This window comes from Taudactylus pleione, unplaced genomic scaffold (genome assembly GCF_031769625.1).
Source record: "Taudactylus pleione unplaced genomic scaffold, aTauple2 ptg000903l, whole genome shotgun sequence".
In the NCBI taxonomy this organism is placed as follows: Eukaryota; Metazoa; Chordata; class Amphibia; order Anura; family Myobatrachidae; genus Taudactylus; species Taudactylus pleione.
In genome coordinates, this window is record NW_028285304.1 from 1638894 (window position 1) to 1659549 (window position 20656).

A 20656-nucleotide genomic window follows, 5' to 3' on the forward strand; every position below is an offset into this window, starting at 1 on the left:
CTCGTTTGGAAACCTCTGCTCTAATCTCTTATTACACTCAGGGGTCTATTTATCAAGCAGTGAAAAGTGTGGGGAAGTGGACCAGTGGAGAAGTTGCCCGTAGCAACCAATCAGCTTCCAAGTAACATTTATCAAGTAGAGTCTATAAAATAATAGGTAGGAGCTGATTGGTTGCTATGGGCAACTTTTCCACTGGTCCACTTCCTCACACTTTTCACTGCTTGATAAATAGACCACTAAGATGTATAACACAACAGTCAGACATCAGATACAGATGATCATATACGTCACTGTGTGAGACAAGGTATAATATCCCTGGCCAATTCTAATCCATCAAATAATATTCCTTTTGGTTTAGGAGCTGTTATCCATATTCACTAATGAGACAGAAACAATATAAAAGGTACATCCATACTTTCTATGTAACCATCTATATGATAATGGTCTATGGTCTGACCCGTCTCCACCATGTGCCAATCAATGGCTTCCAATGCCGCAACTGGACAGACCAGCCGGTGAGGATGGAGGACCACTCTGTGCTGGGAACTGGCTGGGGTAACTATAAAGCGGGGATGGGGTGGAATGGATCAGTGAGTCTCCTTGTATCTGCCACATCCCCATAGTAATGTAGGTGCGCTACTGGACCCAAATGCGCTACTGCACATGCACACCATTACAGGGCATCTTCATCTATCATCATCCAGATAGTAAGAACGTGCCCATGAGTGTCTCCCAAGAGGAGCTTGTGCCAGACACTGCTGGGTATACTGATAAGGCACTGCGTCACCATCGCTTACTGCCCAGTGTGATCCACTCAGAGGTGTAACCAGGGGGCATATGCCCTGCGAACCAAGGCAGTTCCAGCAGAGGGGGGCACCGCCAGTGAGGGCAATGTACTAACCGAACCCACCAGAGTGTCACTGCTGGACATCACACCCCCCAGGTGTTCTCCGACTCACTGTGCTCTGTCTCCGCTCAGGACCGTCCAGTCTTCTAGTGTCATCTCTGAAGTGTGGGTATACAGCGGTATGCGGGGAGAGCGGGTGGTAGCCGCAGCGTAATTTGGAAGTGGAGAGGTACAGTAGCTGGCGGTAGGCCCACTGCCTAGGGAGTTAAGGATAGGGTGGGGTTGTAGACGGAGCCAGCATCAGGGGTGCTGGGGTTCCTGTATGTAGTAAAAAGGGTCTGACACCTCGACGTCCTTAGCATTACTGCATCATTGCATAGTGGTGGGGCTGGTGCCAGAACGGGGCTGACGGCGTGACAAGTGCACCAAACTGGGCGTCTCTCATCATCCGCAGTTAGGACTCTGAGACTAAAGCTGCATACACACACACACAACGATTTTTGGAACGATTATCGTTAATGATATCGTTTATCGTTCAAATGTTGAAAAAAATCGTTCACTTTCTGAGTTAAAACGATGAACGATTATCGTTCATGCGCATTCACGTTTGTAGTTTGTAGTTTAGTCAGACTGACCAACTCAACAATTTTCATTAAGGGAATATGCAAAAATCGTTTGTAGTTCAAAAAATCGTTCATTACACTTTAAAAAATCTGACAGATAATCTGACAGAAAATCGTTCATAAAATCGTTGGTAACAAAATCGTTGTGTGTGTATGCAGCTTTAGGGGTACATTTACTAAGAATCATGTTTGGGCGAGATTAAACTCGAACAGGTTTCCACAAACATGTGAGTGTTCCCAGACCAAACTCGCAATTTACCAAGAAGTAAATTTAGCAAAATCGTGTTTTTTTCGATGGTGAAGGCAAACAAGTTTTCTTGTGCCAGTTTTTGGCAAAACACGGGTGAGAATGGAAGTTTATAAAACACACAGGAGAATGCATGCATCACCCTAGACACATGTTCTGATTGATCCATTCACGTCATATACACACTGCTGAAGCATATAAAAATGCCTCAAACAGCCCAATCTTTGAGGGTTTTGTTGGTTGGATGTTGCAGAGGGACAGTGAGGAGGGTGTTTAGTGGTGTAGGAGAGTTTTTGGCTACTGGAATTGATTGCTGCTTGGTATTTGGAAATAGTTTTGTGGTTATTTATTTTCTTGTCTTTTTGTCTCATTTTTGTATCTTTGTGTTTTTTTCTTTTGTCGTGTGTGTAGGTGCATGTGTGTGTAGGTGTGTGTGGTTTGTCTTTTTGTGTGTGTTTTGTGTTTGTGTAGGGAGGGGGACAGGAATATGTCCAGGAGAGACAGGGAGAGAGTGAGGTAGAGGAGGTTGCCACTCTGGAAGCCCTATTGAGCAGTACAGGCAGCAGTGATGAGGTGCAGTGCGGAATTTTCTGTGGAGGAGAACGTGGTCCTTGTGAAGGAGGTCATCAAATTCCACCACATGCTGTTTGGACGAAAGGCTGCCAGGACATTCGGCATGTCCGCAATTCTAAAAATATCTGCCCTGACTTCATGCCACTGTGACTCCTGGCTAGGGAAGCAGATGCAGATATCCATTAGTGGCTGAAATGCCGCCATTAGGTACCATGAGAATGTTGACTGGGATATCCCGAAAACTCTACCGGTCACAAACTGAAAATGACAAGTAGCCAGAAAGTGCAGCACAGCCAGAAGCTTATGCTGGCCTGAGACAGAGCGGGAATGTGCTGTGTCAGGGTCTAGGTCCAGTTTTATTTGGTCATACAGATGGAATATGTTGTTACGGTTCAGTTGGAACATCTGTATGACCTCGCCATCGGCCCATGCGTTCAGGTTCAAACGCCTCCTAGAAAAAACGTGGCCTGTGTAGCCTTTGTGGTACACGCATTACATAATTTTTTGCTCAGTTTCTTGCTTAAGGGTCCTTCCAGCCTGGTGGTAGAGCCTCAGAAATCCCAGCCACATACAGTGAATAGCACTGGTAGTATGTTCTGCAGTTTTTGCTTCACACAAAACAATGCAGCCCATTTATCCCCTTTAATAGGCATCATCTTTGTGTTCACACTAATTGCAACTTGAAACACATGCAAAGCAAACACATGCACACACTCACCTCAGGAGGTAGTCTATTAGACAAGTCTATTTTGGTGAGCATTTGGTCATTTCTCATGCTAGTTTCACAACTCGATTCTTGATAAATTTGTGTGTTGTATTGTTTCCTATGGAAGGTACATGAGAGTTTGGCCTATGGTGTATTTTTTTCTATTTGTGTTCTCATCTGCGTTTTGCAGAGAGTTTCATGATTTCTCACCCGAGTTTGCCTTTAGTAAGTTTGCGAGTTGTAATAAATAGCTAAACACACCCGAGATTGCAATCTTGACCAAACACGATTCTTAGCAAATGTACCCCTTAGTGAGGACGACGATCCGGAGCTCCCAGCCAGTGGTGTAACTAGGGGGGGTCGGCCTAGTCCCGTGCCCTGGGTGCCATCGGACTGCCGGGGGGGGGGGGGGCACCAGCTGCGGTTCAGGTTCATTTGTTATACTAGGTGACTTTAAAACAAACACACTGCCGGCGGTGTGTTTGTTTTAGCAGCCAATGAGAGGCAGACAGACTCTCATTGGCTGCTGCACCCACTGTGGAGCTCACAAATGAGCTCTGCCTTCCGGCTCCCACAGTGGGTGATGGGAGAGACGTCATGACACCTCTCCCATAGTGCCGAGAAGGAGGAGCGGATGGCGGCAGGTGCGGGGATTCAGCTAAGTGTTATTTATTCACTTTTTTTGTTGTTGTTTGTGACTGTGTATATGTAAGGGGCACTACATAATGAGGACCACTACTGGGGCCACTGTATAAGGGGCGCTACTAGAGGCGCTGTATAAGGGGCACTACATAATGAGGACCACTACTGGGGGCACTGTATAAGGGGCACTACATAATGAGGACCACTACTGGGGGCACTGTATAAGGGTCACTACATAATGAGGACCACTACTGGGGGCACTGTATAAGGGGCACTACATAATGAGGACCACTACTGGGGGCACTGTATAAGGGGCACTACATAATGAGGACCACTACTGGGGGCACTGTATAAGGGGCACTACATAATGAGGACCACTACTGGGGGCACTGTATAAGGGGCACTACATAATGAGGCCCACTACTGGGGGCACTGTATAAGGGTTACTACATAATGAGGCCCACTACTGGGGGCACTGTATAAGGGGCACTACATAATGAGGCCCACTACTGGGGGCACTGTATAAGGGGCACTACATAATGAGGCCCACTACTGGGGGCACTGTATAAGGGGCACTACATAATGAAGACCACTACTGGGGGCACTGTATAAGGGGCACTACATAATGAGGACCACTACTGGGGGCACTGTATAAGGGGCACTACATAATGAGGACCACTACTGAGGGCACTGTATGAGGGGCACTACATAATGAGGACCACTACTGGGGGCACTGTATAAGGAGCACTACATAATGAGGACCACTACTGGGGGCACTGTATAAGGGGCACAACATAATGAGAACCACTATAAGGGTCACTACATAATGAGGACCACTACTGGGGGCACTGTATAAGGGTCACTACATAATGAGGACCACTACTGGGGGCACTGTATAAGGGGCACTACATAATGAGGACCACTACTGGGGGCACTGTATAAGGGTCACTACATAATGAGGCCCACTACTGGGGGCACTGTATAAGGGTCACTACATAATGAGGCCCACTACTGGGGGCACTGTATAAGGGTCACTACATAATGAGGCCCACTACTGGGGGCACTGTATAAGGGTCACTACATAATGAGGACCACTACTGGGGGCACTGTATAAGGGGCACTACATAATGAGGACCACTACTGGGGGCACTGTATAAGGGGCACTACATAATGAGGACCACTACTGGGGGCACTGTATAAGGGGCACTACATAATGAGGACCACTACTGGGGGCACTGTATAAGGGGCACTACATAATGAGGCCCACTACTGGGGGCACTGTATAAGGGGCACTACATAATGAGGCCCACTACTGGGGGCACTGTATAAGGGGCACTACATAATGAGGCCCACTACTGGGGGCACTGTATAAGGGGCACTACATAATGAGGCCCACTACTGGGGGCACTGTATAAGGGGCACTACATAATGAGGCCCACTACTGGGGGCACTGTATAAGGGGCACTACATAATGAGGCCCACTACTGGGGGCACTGTATAAGGGTTACTACATAATGAGGACCACTACTGGGGGCACTACATAATGAGGACCACTACTGGGGGCACTGTATAAGGGGCACTACATAATGAGGCCCACTACTGGGGGCACTGTATAAGGGGCATTACATAATGAGGCCCACTACTGGGGGCACTGTATAAGGGTTACTACATAATGAGGACCACTACTGAAGGCACTGTATAAGGGGCACTACATAATGAGGACCACTACTGGGGGCACTGTATAAGGGGCACTACATAATGAGAACCACTATAAGGGTCACTACATAATGAGGACCACTACTGGGGGCACTGTATAAGGGTCACTACATAATGAGGCCCACTACTGGGGGCACTGTATAAGGGGCACTACATAATGAGGACCACTACTGGGGGCACTGTATAAGGGGCACTACATAATGAGGACCACTACTGGGGGCACTGTATAAGGGGCACTACATAATGAGGACCACTACTGGGGGCACTGCATAAGGGGCACTACATAATGAGGACCACTACTGGGGGCACTGCATAAGGGGCACTACATAATGAGGACCACTACTGGGGGCACTGCATAAGGGGCACTACATAATGAGGACCACTACTGGGGGCACTGTATAAGGGTCACTACATAATGAGGCCCACTACTGGGGGCACTGTATAAGGGTCACTACATAATGAGGCCCACTACTGGGGGCACTGTATAAGGGTCACTACATAATGAGGCCCACTACTGGGGGCACTGTATAAGGGTCACTACATAATGAGGACCACTACTGGGGGCACTGTATAAGGGGCACTACATAATGAGGACCACTACTGGGGGCACTGTATAAGGGGCACTACATAATGAGGACCACTACTGGGGGCACTGTATAAGGGGCACTACATAATGAGGACCACTACTGGGGGCACTGTATAAGGGGCACTACATAATGAGGCCCACTACTGGGGGCACTGTATAAGGGGCACTACATAATGAGGCCCACTACTGGGGGCACTGTATAAGGGGCACTACATAATGAGGCCCACTACTGGGGGCACTGTATAAGGGGCACTACATAATGAGGCCCACTACTGGGGGCACTGTATAAGGGGCACTACATAATGAGGCCCACTACTGGGGGCACTGTATAAGGGGCACTACATAATGAGGCCCACTACTGGGGGCACTGTATAAGGGTTACTACATAATGAGGACCACTACTGGGGGCACTACATAATGAGGACCACTACTGGGGGCACTGTATAAGGGGCACTACATAATGAGGCCCACTACTGGGGGCACTGTATAAGGGGCATTACATAATGAGGCCCACTACTGGGGGCACTGTATAAGGGTTACTACATAATGAGGACCACTACTGAAGGCACTGTATAAGGGGCACTACATAATGAGGACCACTACTGGGGGCACTGTATAAGGGGCACTACATAATGAGAACCACTATAAGGGTCACTACATAATGAGGACCACTACTGGGGGCACTGTATAAGGGTCACTACATAATGAGGCCCACTACTGGGGGCACTGTATAAGGGGCACTACATAATGAGGACCACTACTGGGGGCACTGTATAGTGGTTACTACATAATGAGGATCACTACTGGGGGCACTGTATAAGGGGCACTACATAATGAGGCCCACTACTGGGGGCACTGTATAAGGGTTACTACATAATGAGGACCACTACTGGGGGCACTGTATAAGGGGCACTACATAATGAGGACCACTAATGGGGGCACTGTATAAGGGGCACTACATAATGAGGACCACTACTGGGGGCACTGTATAAGGGGCACTACATAATGAGGACCACTACTGAGGGCACTGTATAAGGGGCACTACATAATGAGGACCACTACTGGGGGCACTGTATAAGGGGCACTACATAATGAGGACCACTACTGGGGGCACTGTATAAGGGGCACTACATAATGAGGACCACTACTGGGGGCACTGTATAAGGGGCACTACATAATGAGGACCACTACTGGGGGCACTGTATAAGGGTCACTACATAATGAGGACCACTACTGGGGGCACTGTATAAGGGGCACTACATAATGAGGACCACTACTGGGGGCACTGTATAAGGGGCACTACATAATGAGGACCACTACTGGGGGCACTGTATAAGGGGCACTACATAATGAGGACCACTACTGGGGGCACTACATAATGAGGCCCACTACTGGGGGCACTGTATAAGGGGCACTACATAATGAGGCCCACTACTGGGGGCACTGTATAAGGGTTACTACATAATGAGGACCACTACTGGGGGCACTGTATAAGGGGCACTACATAATGAGGCCCACTACTGGGGGCACTGTATAAGGGGCACTACATAATGAGGACCACTACTGGGGGCACTGTATAAGGGGCACTACATAATGAGGACCACTACTGGGGGCACTGTATAAGGGGCACTACATAATGAGGACCACTACTGGGGGCACTGTATAAGGGGCACTACATAATGAGGACCACTACTGGGGGCACTGTATAAGGGGCACTACATAATGAGGACCACTACTGGGGGCACTGTATAAGGGGCACTACATAATGAGGACCACTACTGGGGGCACTGTATAAGGGGCACTACATAATGAGGACCACTACTGGGGGTGTGGAAGGCTGTGCTGGGATCACGTGTTTGATCCCAGAATCAGCCGAGGTGCAGGGGCAGGCAGGGGGGATGTGTCCTCTGCGGGACACATCCGTTGCCGGCGCTGGGACAGTAATGTCCCTAGCGTCGGTGCAGATACCGCGGGCACCTGGTGAAGGGACCGCCTGGTCCCTTTCACCAGTGCCGGCGGTACTCTGGCGCCGGGAGAAGCTTGGCTCTGGGCGCAAGCTCAGCGGAGCTTGGCGCCCGGCAGCCAAGAAGCGGCGGGTAGCCGGCGCTGGGACAGAGTACCTGCTCCCAGCGCCGGTCAGGCGTTGGGCGCGGTGTACTGTGCGGCGGGCGTTTGGCCACTACTGGGGGCACTGTATAAGGGGCACTACTGGGAGCACTGCATAGGGGGGACCACTACTGTGGGCTCTGTATAAGGGGCCCTACTGGGGGCGCTGTATAAGGATTAGAGATGTGCGCCGACCCTCGTGTTTTGGATCTGGATCCCCCCTGGTTTTGGATCTGGATTGGTTTTGCAAAACCTCACCTCCATGTTTTGTTTTCGTGTTTTGGTTTTGGATCTGAATTTTTTTCTTACAAAACCATAAAAACAGCTAAAATTACATAAAACGGGCCTGTTTTTGTTCCTACAGCATAATTAACCTCAATAACATTTATTTCCAGTCATTTCCAATCAATTTTGACCACCTCACAATATTATTTGCTTCATCTAGTTAAGGCCAAAAGGTTTCATACAGCTAGTTTGCTGGCAAAGCTAAGTGACACAGTGGGCAGCACTAACGTGGCAGTTCAGCTTCTAATTTCCAACATGTATACGGTGCGTTATACAGTGTGGGTTGGATACACCAATAGCACACTTACTGTGACAGCAGTGTCGGCAGAGCGGGGTTGCTGACGGCGTCCTCAGTACATGTAATGGCAGTGCTGTGTTGCTGGCAGTGTCCTCAGTGAAGGGTACCAGTGATGTCGGCAGTGTGGAGGTGCCAATGGTGTCTTTAGTGCAGGTTTGCTGGCTGTGTCGGCAGTGCAGGGGTTGCTGGCGGTATCCTCAGTACATGGAATGGCAGTGCGGGGGCGTCAGCAGTGTCTTTAGTGCAGGTTTGCTGGCTGTGTCGGCAGAGCGGGGTTGCCAGTGGTGTCCTCAGTGCAGGTTTGCTGACTGTGTCGGCAGTGCAGGGGTGCAGGTGGTGTCATCAGTGTGGGAGTGTCGGCAGTGTGGGGGTTGCTGACGATGTCCTCAGTACATGGGGCAGCAGTGCAGGAGTGTCGGCATCTGTGGTGTTGGCAACGGGGGATGCTGCCAGTAGGGGTGCCGGCGGTGTCGGCAGTGGGGGTGCCGGCGGTGTCAGGCGGCGGGGGATGTTGGGCGCAATCTTCTTTTTCTCTCTCTCTGTGCATTTTCAATGGGCTTAATGCTGATTGGCTGAGAACCGTGACAAACAGCTCTCTCAGCCAATCAGCGTTAAGGCAGCTCAAAACCAAACCTCACGACCCGATAGTGGGGTCGTAAGGTTTTTCCTCAGGTGAGGGATCAGGGGCAGTCAGGGAGATCCGAGGGTTGCTCAGATCGCCCCGGAACCCCGAAATTCGGGTGGGTTCGGATCTCTGAGATCTGAACTCGCTCATCTCTAATAAGGATGCACTACTGGGGGCACTATATAAGGGACACTACTACGTTGGGCACTGCTACTGGGAACATTGCATAAGGGGCACTACTACAGCGGGCACTGCAAAATGGACACTACTACTGGGGGCATTAAGGTGCTTATGGAATGGAAAGGAATGTTCCCAGAGTGACGAGAAGAGGCTGTACTGCACTGGGGGAGTGTCAATAAACAGCTGCTGCAGCCAGGACATAGGGTGCCCCATGCTAGAGACTGGGAGCCTAGTTCCTGGTGCCCCAGCTCTTTAGGGCTGTGGTAACAAAGCCCAGCACTGATCGCTGGACACTGTATGTGCTGCAGAGTGCTGGGGACCGGGAAAGTAGGTCCCAGTACTGTCAGCACTGAAAGGGTGAAATTCCCTGCGCTGGACACTGGGAATAGTGTAATAACTGTAAAAATATAAACTAAACTGTATTAAAATGTTTTAAAATATATTGTGTTGTAGGGCACTGCAACCGTGCTGCAGTGCCTGGGAATGCTAGGCCTTGTGCTGAACACTAGGCACGGAGTGTTATGCATTTAAAAAGGTTAAAATATATGTATTATTTAACGCAGGAGCTCTCTTCATGTCACATATCAGTGTCAAAAGCAGCAGAGAGGTCAAGGAGAATGAGCAGATAGTGGCCCTTGGATTTGGCAGCAAGGAGGTCGTTGCTGAATTTAGTGAGGGCAGTTTCTGTGGAGTAGAGAGAATGGAAGCCAGACTGAAGAGGGTCAAGGAAGGAGTGTGAGGAAAGAAAGGTGGTAAGGCGGTTGTAAACAATACACTCAAGGAGTTTGGAGGCAAAAGGGAGGAGAGAATGTTAGAGAGAATGTTAGTATCAAGGGTAGGTTTTTATAAGAATGGGGACAAGGGCATGTTTGAATGCAGAAGGGACAGTGCCTAATGAGAGGGAGAGATTAAGGAGGTGGCCAAGATGGGAGCAGGCGGGAGGGGATAGGGTCAAATGGGGAGGTGGAAGGGGGGGAGGACCGGATAAGGGCCATGACTTCCTCTCCAGATACAGGGGAGAAGGATGTCAGAGTCGGTAAAATGGATGGGGAGGGGTGATCAGGATAAGGAGGAGAGCTGAGGGACTGGTTGGATATGATGTCCTGACCTATGGAATCAATTTCAGATGTAAATTAGGTAGCAAAGTCAGGAGCAGGGAACACTTTTGTAGATATCTAGTGCATTTGGAATGGCAGGGTTGAGGTGTAGATCTGCGAGGGTGAGTAGTGATCGCCGGAGCAACAGAGTCAAGAGCAGAAGTAAGGGAGGTATTGTATAGGGAAGAAGCTTGTCCAGGGCAGATGAAAGAGAGGATAGGAAGTGAGTCAAGCAGGTAAGAAAAGATAACCTCAGTGTTACGCTTAGTGATGGTGGCCTTAGGAGGTAAAGGAGGGGAAGGAAAGAGGGATAGGTTAAAAGAGAGAAGGTGATGGTCAGAGAGGGGGAATGGGGATTGGAGTAATCAGAAATATCATAATGGTGAGTGAAGACCAGGTCAAGCGAATACCACTGACATGGGAGCAGGGCTGGCACTTCCATTAGGCAGCTTTAGGCAGCTTTCTAAGGGCACCGGGCTCTGATGGGCGGCCCACGGAGGCTGCCTTCTACAGTGGGCATGGTCTTGTCTCTCCCTGCCGGAAGCCATTTGAGTACACCTGGTGATGGCTGCAGTGCTTACCCAGCGGTGGGCACCAGTTAACAGCTTCCCCCCTTCATGCAGCTAGATCAAGAGCCACAGGAAAAGCTGTAGCTCGCAGCACCTAGTCTGGTTACGGTGACGTCACTCTGCTGCCGGCTGGAGACGTTCCCTCCCCGGCCAGTGCGGTGTCTCTGGCAGTGCTGTCACCCGACCTGTAACTCGGTCTTCCCTTGCTTTCTCCCCCGGCAGTGACGACGAGTCGGAGCAGTACCTGGGCTACAGGGGATGACAGATCATGAAGCATCATGAAGGCAATGAGGAGCTGCAGAGCAGGACCGTGTACTCTGTTGCAGCCGGACAGCTGGGAGCCTGGGACTGAGGTAAGTGCAAAAACTGGTAGGAAATGGGAGGGGGGAATAATTAAATATATCTTAAAATGGCTGAGAGTGAGGGGGGTTCATTAAAAATATAAATGGCTGGGGGTGATGGGATCATTAAATATAAATGGCTGGGGTGAGGGGGGATCATTAAATATATAATGGGTGAGGGGGATCATTCAATATAAATGGCTGGGGGTGATGAGGGTCATTAAATATATAATGGGTAAGGGGGATCATTAAATATTTAAGGGCTGGGAGTTAAGGGGTTCATTTAATACATAGTTGATTGGGGTGAGAAGATCATTAAATATATTGTATAAGGAGTGGGCCATTAAAGAGAGTAAGCAGCACAATGAGTTCACACAATGGTCACGCTTATATGTTGGCTATGATTCACTCGATTGTTCTTGTACATGGTCACAGTTTATCTACTGTTGCCCTTGACTACTGTTGTGTGGCTTCTAATCTCTGCTCAGATGACGGGTTAGCAGTCCCCGAAACGTCGATGCAATAAAGACACAACTTATTCTATTATTTCAAGAATTGGAGTGCCGCCTATTTGCCTGATCTATATATATATATATATATATATATATATATATATATATATATATATATATATATATATATATATATGAAGTCAGGTGCATAAATATTGGGACATTGACAGAATGTTCATATTTTGGCCTCTATTCACCACCACAATGGCTTTGAAATGAAACAAACAAGATGTGCTTTAACTGCAGACTTTCAGATTTAATTTGAGGGTAATTACATCAAAATCAGGTGAACGGTGTAGGAATTACAACGGTTTCTATATGTGCCTCCCACTTTTTAAGGGACCAAAAGTAATGGGACTATCAACTCAAAAGCTATTTCATGGACAGGTGTGGGCTATTCCCTCGTTATTTCATTATCAATTAAGCAGATAAAAGGTCTGGAGTTGATTCTAGGTGTGACATTTGCATTTGGAATCAGTTGCTGTCGACTCTCAATATGAGATCCAAAGAGCTGTCACTATCAGTGAAGCAAGCCATCATTAGGCTGAAAAATCAAAACAAACCCATCAGAGAGATAGCAAAAACATTAGGTGTGGCCAAATCAACTGTTTGGAACATTCTTGAAAAGAAAGAATGCACTGGAGAGCTCAGCAACACCAAGAATTATTTCCCTGGTGAAGAAAAACCCCTTCACAACAGTTGGCCAAATCAAGAACACTCTCCAGGAGGTAGGTGTATATGTGTCAAAGTCAACAATCAAGAGAAGACTTCACAAGAGTGAATATAGAGGGTTCACTACAAGATGTAAACCATTGGTGAGCTTTAAAAACAGGAAGACCAGATTAGAGTTTGCCAAACAACATCTAAAAAAGCCATTACAGTTCTGGAACAACATCCTATGGACAGATGAGACAAAGATTAACTTGTACCAGAGTGATGGGAAGAGAAGAGTATGGAGAAGGAAAGGAACTGCTCATGATCCAAAACATCAGTGAAGCATGGTGGTGGTAGTGTCATGGCATGGGTATGTATGGATGCCAATGGAACTGGTTCCCTTGTATTTATTGATGATGTGACTGCTGTCAAAAGCAGCAGAATAAATTCTGAAGTGTTTCAGGCAATATTATATGCTCATATTCAGTCAAATGCTTCAGAACTCATTGGACGGCGCTTCACAGTGCAGATGGACAATGACCCGAAGCATACTGCAAAAACAACCAAAGAGTTTTGTAAGGCTAAAAAGTGGAATGTTATGCAATGGCCAAGTCAATCCCCTGACCTGAATGCGATTGAGCATGCATTTCACTTGATGAAGACAAAACTGAAGGGAAAATGCCCCAAGAACAAGCAGGAACTGAAGACATTTGCAGTAGAGGCCTGGCAGAGCATCACCAGGGATGAAACCCAGCATCTGGTGATGTCTATGCGTTCCAAACTTCAGGCTGAAATTGCCTGCAAAGGATTTGCAACAAAGTAGATTTAGGATTGTTTAGTTTGTCCCATTACTTTTGGCCCCTTAAAAAGTGGGAGGCACATGTAGAAACCGTTGTAATTCCTACAGCGTTCACCTGATTTGGATGTAATTACCCTCAAATTAAATCTGAAAGTCTGCAGTTAAAGCACATCTTGTTTGTTTAATTTCAAAGCCAAAATGCACCTGACTGCATATATATATATATATATGTATATGTGTTGAAAAATAAAAGACGTGCGCCTAATAGTGCAGTATTTAAAGTAAAGCAATCTGTGCTCAAATTAAGTAATGTGCGTACCAAAAAATAAATTTCAAAAAGCTTATCTTATCTTGTCACACTCCTATGGTCGGGAAGCAAGCAGTGCCAATAAATTACGGATATCAATCCAAGGAAAGGTACCCTCTTAAATGGACCTTGAAAGAGAGGGCTCCAACCAAGCCCATAAACACAATATGGTGTAGTATTTCCTTATGTAATTATAGTGGATTAAAAAACTTAAATAATTCTGCGTACCAGACAATGCAATATAAAGTGCATATAGAGGTATCACTCCTTCCTGTATCACGTGTTTCAAAGGATCACTCTCAACTTCATAAACCAGGTATACCAGGCCTCAAACCATAAAAAGGAGAGTGATCTCCATAAATAATGTTTTATTAACCACAAACATGTACACGGACAGACAAACTGATAACAGGAATAAAATAAATAAGATTAAATAAAATTGCTTATCTTAGGTAAAGTTAAGCAGAAAAGAGTCCACTTTGTTGGAGATACAGGAGAACCAGATCCAACACGTTTCGTCCTATTTGGACTTCCTCAGGGGCGATGCCCAGAATTTGGAGTGCCTCCTTATATACCCCTTAATAGGGGTGTGCCAAAATTTCCTTTGAAAATGCTGAAAACGCAGTTTGCGCATGCTCTTTGCGTGGTGGCCATTTTAATGGTGTCATATACCCGTGTCATCAACTAAGGAATCAGATTGTCCACATTATACTGACACTCGCACAGTGAACACGTGGTGTGAAAACCACACTACCTCAAATCGGCATGCACCTTTTGCTCTAAGTACTGGATTTTTTACACTTAAAAGCGCTCCGTGTACCGGAAGTGCGGCAACTCACTTCCGCGTTCGGCGCCATCTTGGTGGAGAACAGTGTGTGCTTAAACAAACTCTGTATACCAGAAGTGCGACTACGCACTTCCGGGTCTGGTGCCATACTGGTGGAGGCTTAATGCTTACTAAAGACGTGGCCATCTTGTGTGAGGTGGAAACATCCCTGCCATACAAAACATATAGCGGCAGCCATTTTTCACGGAGTGGTGCCTGTGGCAGCCATTTTATTGGTATAGCGGCCCCATGTCGGCGACCAAATACCATCGTCCTCCATTTCAGGTATGACACCTAAATATACCCGGCAACCATCTTTTTGGTCTCAACAAACACAATGATATATATCACATAAGAACAAATTTCCACAGGTATAGAGAATAATAAATATATTAAAAAAAAACCTTTTAAAAAACCTCTATAAATAATAAGAAACCCATAATTAAAAAGAATCTAGCAAGGATAGGACAGATAAAAAACATGACGGGATGCAATAAACTATAAAAAATACATAAAAGTGGAATCAATTAAAACAGGTTTTAAAACAGGTTTAAGAAGGTTAAAAAAGGGGGGGGTGAGGAATCAAAATCACATTATAGAAATGGAGCTATTTCATAATAATCATTTAAGCCATTAGGCAACATAGTATTAAGCTCAAATATCCAAAACATTTCTCTCTGTGATAATTTAATGGCTAAATCACCTCCCCTAAGTCCTAAGCTGACAAGTTCAATTCCTTTGAATGTGAGGAATTCTGGATTGAGATGACTTTCAACCTTATTCTTAATATTCCTCACATGCTCTTGAATACGAAGTTTCAAATTTCTTTTCGTCTTGCCAACATATTTTAAACCACATGTACACTCTAATAAATAAATCACGGCGCAAGTGTTACAATTCATAAAATGTTTGATTGAAAAGGTGTTGGAACCATTATAATTTGAGAACGTCTTCCTATTGGGGTGGACATATTTACACATGTTGCATTTCCCACATTTAAACGAACCCACACACCTGATCAAAGTGTTACTTTGTCAGTCCTTCTCTTTTAATAGACTGGGGGCTAAGATATCTTTCAGATTTTTTGCTTTTTTAAATATGATTGTAGGTTTCTCTGGCAAAATATCCTTTAAAACTGAATCCAGTTTCAAAATCCCCCAGTGTTTATTCATCACCTGTTTGATTCTCTTATCATCAGTGTTGTAATGTGTTACAAAGGGAATCATTTCTCCTCTCTCTTCCTTTACTTTATATTGCATGAGGTCCTTTCTTTGGAGTGTCTCAGTTTTATTTCTAGCTTCGGAGATTAGATTGTCAGGATAACTTAATTCCCGAAATCTCTCAGAATATATATCCAATTGTTGTGAACAAACTCCTGCTTCAGAACAATTCCTCTTTATATGGTGAAACTGAGAGTAGGGAATATTATCCTTCCATCTTTTGACATGGCCACTTTTATAATGAAGGTAACTGTTAGTATAGACAGATTTAATAAATGTCTTAGTCTCAATTTTGTTCCCTTTACCTTCTAAAACTATGTCTAAAAATTCAATCTCCTTTTTCTGTGTATTGGAAGTAAATGTGAGATTAAAATCATTGACATTAATATAATTAAAAAATTATTTTAAAACCTTCTCATCTCCCTCCCAAACAGTGATAATATCGTCAATATAACGTTTATAAAAATGGATGTTCTCTTTAAAAGGATTGTTAGCATAAATGCAATCTGTCTGCCAGTTACCCATAAGTAAATTCACATAGCTGGGCATGAAAACTGTGCCCATAGCAGTCCCACAGGTTTGTAAATAAAATTGATCTAAAAATTTTAAATAATTGTGCGTTAAAACAAATAAGATCAGATCACAAATAAAGTCTTTATGTTGTATGGACATCTCTGGGTCTTGTTCTAAAAAATCTCTACAAGCTCTTATGCCTTTATTATGTTCTATGCATGTGTAAAGTGATTTGACATCAATAGTGACCCATAAAAAAATCACTTTCCCATTATAATGTTTGGATATAGTTTAAGACACTTGTAGTATCTTTTAAATAAGACTGCAGCTGTACTACATATTTTTTAAAAAAAACTTCAATGTATTCTGATGCATGTGAAGTCACAGAGTCAATACCCGCAACAATGGGTCTAGCTGGTGGATTTCTTGAATCCTTATGAACTTTAGGGAGGTTGTAGAATATGGGAATCACTGGGTTAGATAACAAAATGTACTGGTATTCATCCTTGCTTAAAATCCCCTTGTGGAAACCTTTTACTAGTGTTTCTCTTAATGAATTTACAAAGCTTTCTTTAGGGTCGGATGGGAGAGGTTTATAGGATTTTTGATCAGATAAGAGCCGTACAGCCTCTTTAACATAATCAGTCCTGTTCATTATCACAATCCCTCCATATATATAATATGCGCCTGCAGTGCTGGTAGAACCTGCAGTGCTGCCTCATTGATGTGGGGGGGAAGAGTCGTACACACAGAGAACACAGCCAGAAAAGCCCCCCATCTTAAGTGCCCTGGGCCCCCGGAAGGCTTAATCTTGCCCTGCCGCCATACAATTCGCACTTTCGAGCAGGTTTTTGGCCGCACCATTTGACATTAGAGTGACCCTATGGTTGCTCAGAATGTCCGATGGTATATGGCCACCGGTGTCAGTGGAACAGCGCCTGTCAATGCTGTCCCTGACACCAACATGCCCACCGATGACAGTCACTCCCCCAATCACCCCCCAGGAATGACTATGAGAGTTGCATAAATCGCCATGCAAGTCTTATCTGTGTTCCCTGGTGGCAACCACTAGAACATATGCACAGTGCATGCGCGGACGCCCAGTGTTTTAAATGTGTCATCTATCCATCTATCCTTCCTGCCTGTGTCCACTGACTACACTAGAGACTGGGTGTACCTGCAAATGTCGCGCATAATGTTTTTTAAAATATTTTTTTTAGGAGGGGGTGTTTCTCCATTTAACATAGCGGCTTTGTTTACTACGCCACCTCCACACTTTCACCTGAAGGGCTCAAATGTGTGTGTGTGTGTGTGTGTGGGGGGGGGGGGGGGAGGGAGTAGGCAGAAGTTTTGCCTAGGGTGCAGGGGTGCAGAGAAACGTTGCACCGGCCCTGCATGGGAGGGTGAGCAAGTCCATTGGGAGAGGCCATATGAAGATGTGAGGGTGAGAAGTTTGGAGGCAGAGGATTCTGTGGGGATATCAATTGGAATATTGAAGTCACCTAGGATAATGGAGGGAAGGTCTGAGGAGAGAAAGTAAGAGAGCCAGGAAGCAAAGTTGTCAAGGAACTTGGCGGAAGGGCCAGGGGGACGGTAAATGACAGCTACTCAGAGGTGTACTGGTTGGAAGAGGCGTATAGCAAGAACTTCAAATGTAGAGAATGTAAGGGATGGTTCTAAGGGTATGAGTTGGTATGAGTAACCGGGGGATAGAAGGATGGGAGTGCGGGGGCGGGGGAGGTGAGACCCCCAGAGGAGAGAGCTGCAAGTGGTGTCAGAGGAGGAAATCCAGGTTTTAGTAATGGCTAGGAGATACATGGAGTTGGAGATGAAAAGGTCATGGGTGGGGGCCAGTTTATTACAGACTCATGTGGCATTCCAGAGGGCACAGGATAAAGGGATAAAGTGTGGGAGAGATGTGAATGAGATTATCAGGGTTGCTGTAGCGTGGAAGTGAGATTAATTTGAGGGACCAAGATGAATAGAGTGTAGTGATCGTGCGGGCTCCAGTGCTAGGAGGAGAGCCTGTAGGAGGTGGGCCGCAGCCATTTTTCCAGTGTTCTGTGCATACGCACTAGGGAAATAGCCCTAGTGCAACCTGCGCATGCGCTGTAGACTCCGGGTACATTCTAGTGCCCAGAGTTTACAAGTGCTGAGAGAGGAGGGGTCCCAGACAGAGAGTGCACACGGGCCCCCTCCTTTGTTGAAATGCCCCTGCAGCAGCACCCACACATACCCAGAAATAAGCGGTTCCAGTGGCAGCAAAGTACCTGCCCACTTTGTAGTGGGAGGAGTTAGTAACAGGTGTAAATAAAATGTATTGTATTTATATTAGAAGGTTAGAGTGCAGTGACAAGAGTAAGCTGTCTTTTTTTTTGCCTGTTTCCTACAATTTAGCCTGTTGTACTGACTCTAGTAGCTCCATGTTCCACCACCTTTTTTTGACATAAGGAACATTTACTAGGTAAGATTTTCACTAGATTATAGGGACCACCCTCAAATAATATTTAATGTCCAGAAAATTTAGATCTCTAGTGTGGGAAAAACTGCTACATATCAGTAGTGACACAATAAATATAATTTTGAAAGTAACAGTATTATCATAAGTATATCCTATGGCCCTAATGCTGGGTACACACTTGCAGAAATATTGGGCTATCAATTGATCGGCAATATATCGTATGCCCATCGGCCAGTGTGTACCAACGATATGTCTGTGAACGATGTTGTTCACAGATATATCATGTCGGCTGTGCTGCAGAGCTTATGGCAAATATATCTGCAGACATATCTGTCCATCGTGCTGTGTGTACGGGCAATCAGCCAAACTGCTCGTACACTTACAGCCACAGGGAGGGGGATACTGCGCAACCCCCGGCCAGCGGAACTGGCTAACTGAGCGAATATGATGGTTGTTCAGTGTGTATGAACAACCATCATCTGCAGATATATCTCCTAGGTGTGTATCCAGCTTTACTCTAACTCAGCCTTTCTCTCTCCTGCTGCCAGTGATGGCGTCTGCTGATCTGAGACAGGAACTTGACTGTTCCATCTGCCTGAGCATTTATACAGATCCTGTAACCCTGAGATGTGGCCACAACTTCTGCCGGGTCTGTATTGATCATGTGCTCTATACACAGGAGGGGTCTGGAGTTTATACCTGCCCTGAATGCAGAGCAGAGTGTCAGGAGCGTCCTGCACTGATGCAGAACATAATTCTGTGTAACATAGTGGGGAGTTTCCTGTCTACTCGGCCAGAGCAAGAGGAGACTGGGATCTTCTGCACTTACTGTATTCACTCTCCTGTATCTGCAGCTAAATCCTGTCTGCATTGTGAGGCTTCTCTGTGTGATAATCACCTGAGAGTACACAGCAAGTCAGCAGAACACGTCTTATCTGATCCCACCACTTCCCTGGGGAACAGAAAGTGCTCTGTCCATAAGAAGATCCTGGAGTATTACTGCACTGAGGATGCTGCCTGTATCTGTGTGTCTTGCTGTCTGATTGGGGAACACAGAGGACATCAGATGGAGTCACTGGATGAGGCCTCTGAGAAGAAAAAGAAAAAGCTGAGAAATGTTCTGCAGAAACTGACCACAAAGAGAGAGGAGACTGAGAAAAGAGTCCAGAGTCTGCAGGAGCGCAGGAGAGAAGATCAGGGAAAAGCAGCTGGTGTAACAGAGACAGTCACTGCCCTGTTTAGAGACATCAGGAGACAGCTGGAAGACCTGGAGAAGAGAGTCCTGAGTGAGATCTCCAGGCAGGAACAGCGCATTTCACTCTCAGTCTCTGATCTGATCCAGCAGCTGGAAATAAAGAAGGACGAGCTGTCCAGGAAGATGCGTCACATTGAGGAGCTGTGTAACATGTCTGAACCAGTGACTGTCTTACAGGAACCAGACACAGGTGACTTGTGTGATACTGAGGACACAGAGAGACATGATAACCAGGTCCATGGTGCAGGAGATCTGGATGTGGGTCTCATCTCAGGGACATTACACACATTATCTGATATAGTAACAGGTATAAATACAGGGATCTATGTGCAGGAACCTACAGACCTATTACTGGATGTAACCACAACTGGTAATAATATACAGATATCTGGTGACAGGAAAACTGCATCATGGTCACAGATAAACCAGAATCACCCAGTAACACCAGAGAGATTTCAGTATCCTCAGGTAATAAGTACCAGGGGATTATCCTCAGGGCGACATTACTGGGAAGTGGATGTCAGTAAATCAGAATACTGGAGGGTGGGGATGTGTTATCCCAGTATAGACAGGAGTGGAGATCAGTCATACATTGGATATAATAACAAATCCTGGTGTGTGTGGAGGTGGGATAATAATCAGTACTCAGTGCTACATGACAATACCGA

At 46.1% G+C, this 20656-nt stretch overlaps 1 pseudogene; it reads left to right on the forward strand.

Annotated features, from left to right (window-relative positions):
• Nucleotides 1–19283: 19283 nt before the first annotated feature.
• On the forward strand, nt 19284–20362 carry LOC148473975 (E3 ubiquitin/ISG15 ligase TRIM25-like; annotated as a pseudogene).
• The last annotated feature ends 294 nt before the right edge of the window (nt 20363–20656 follow it).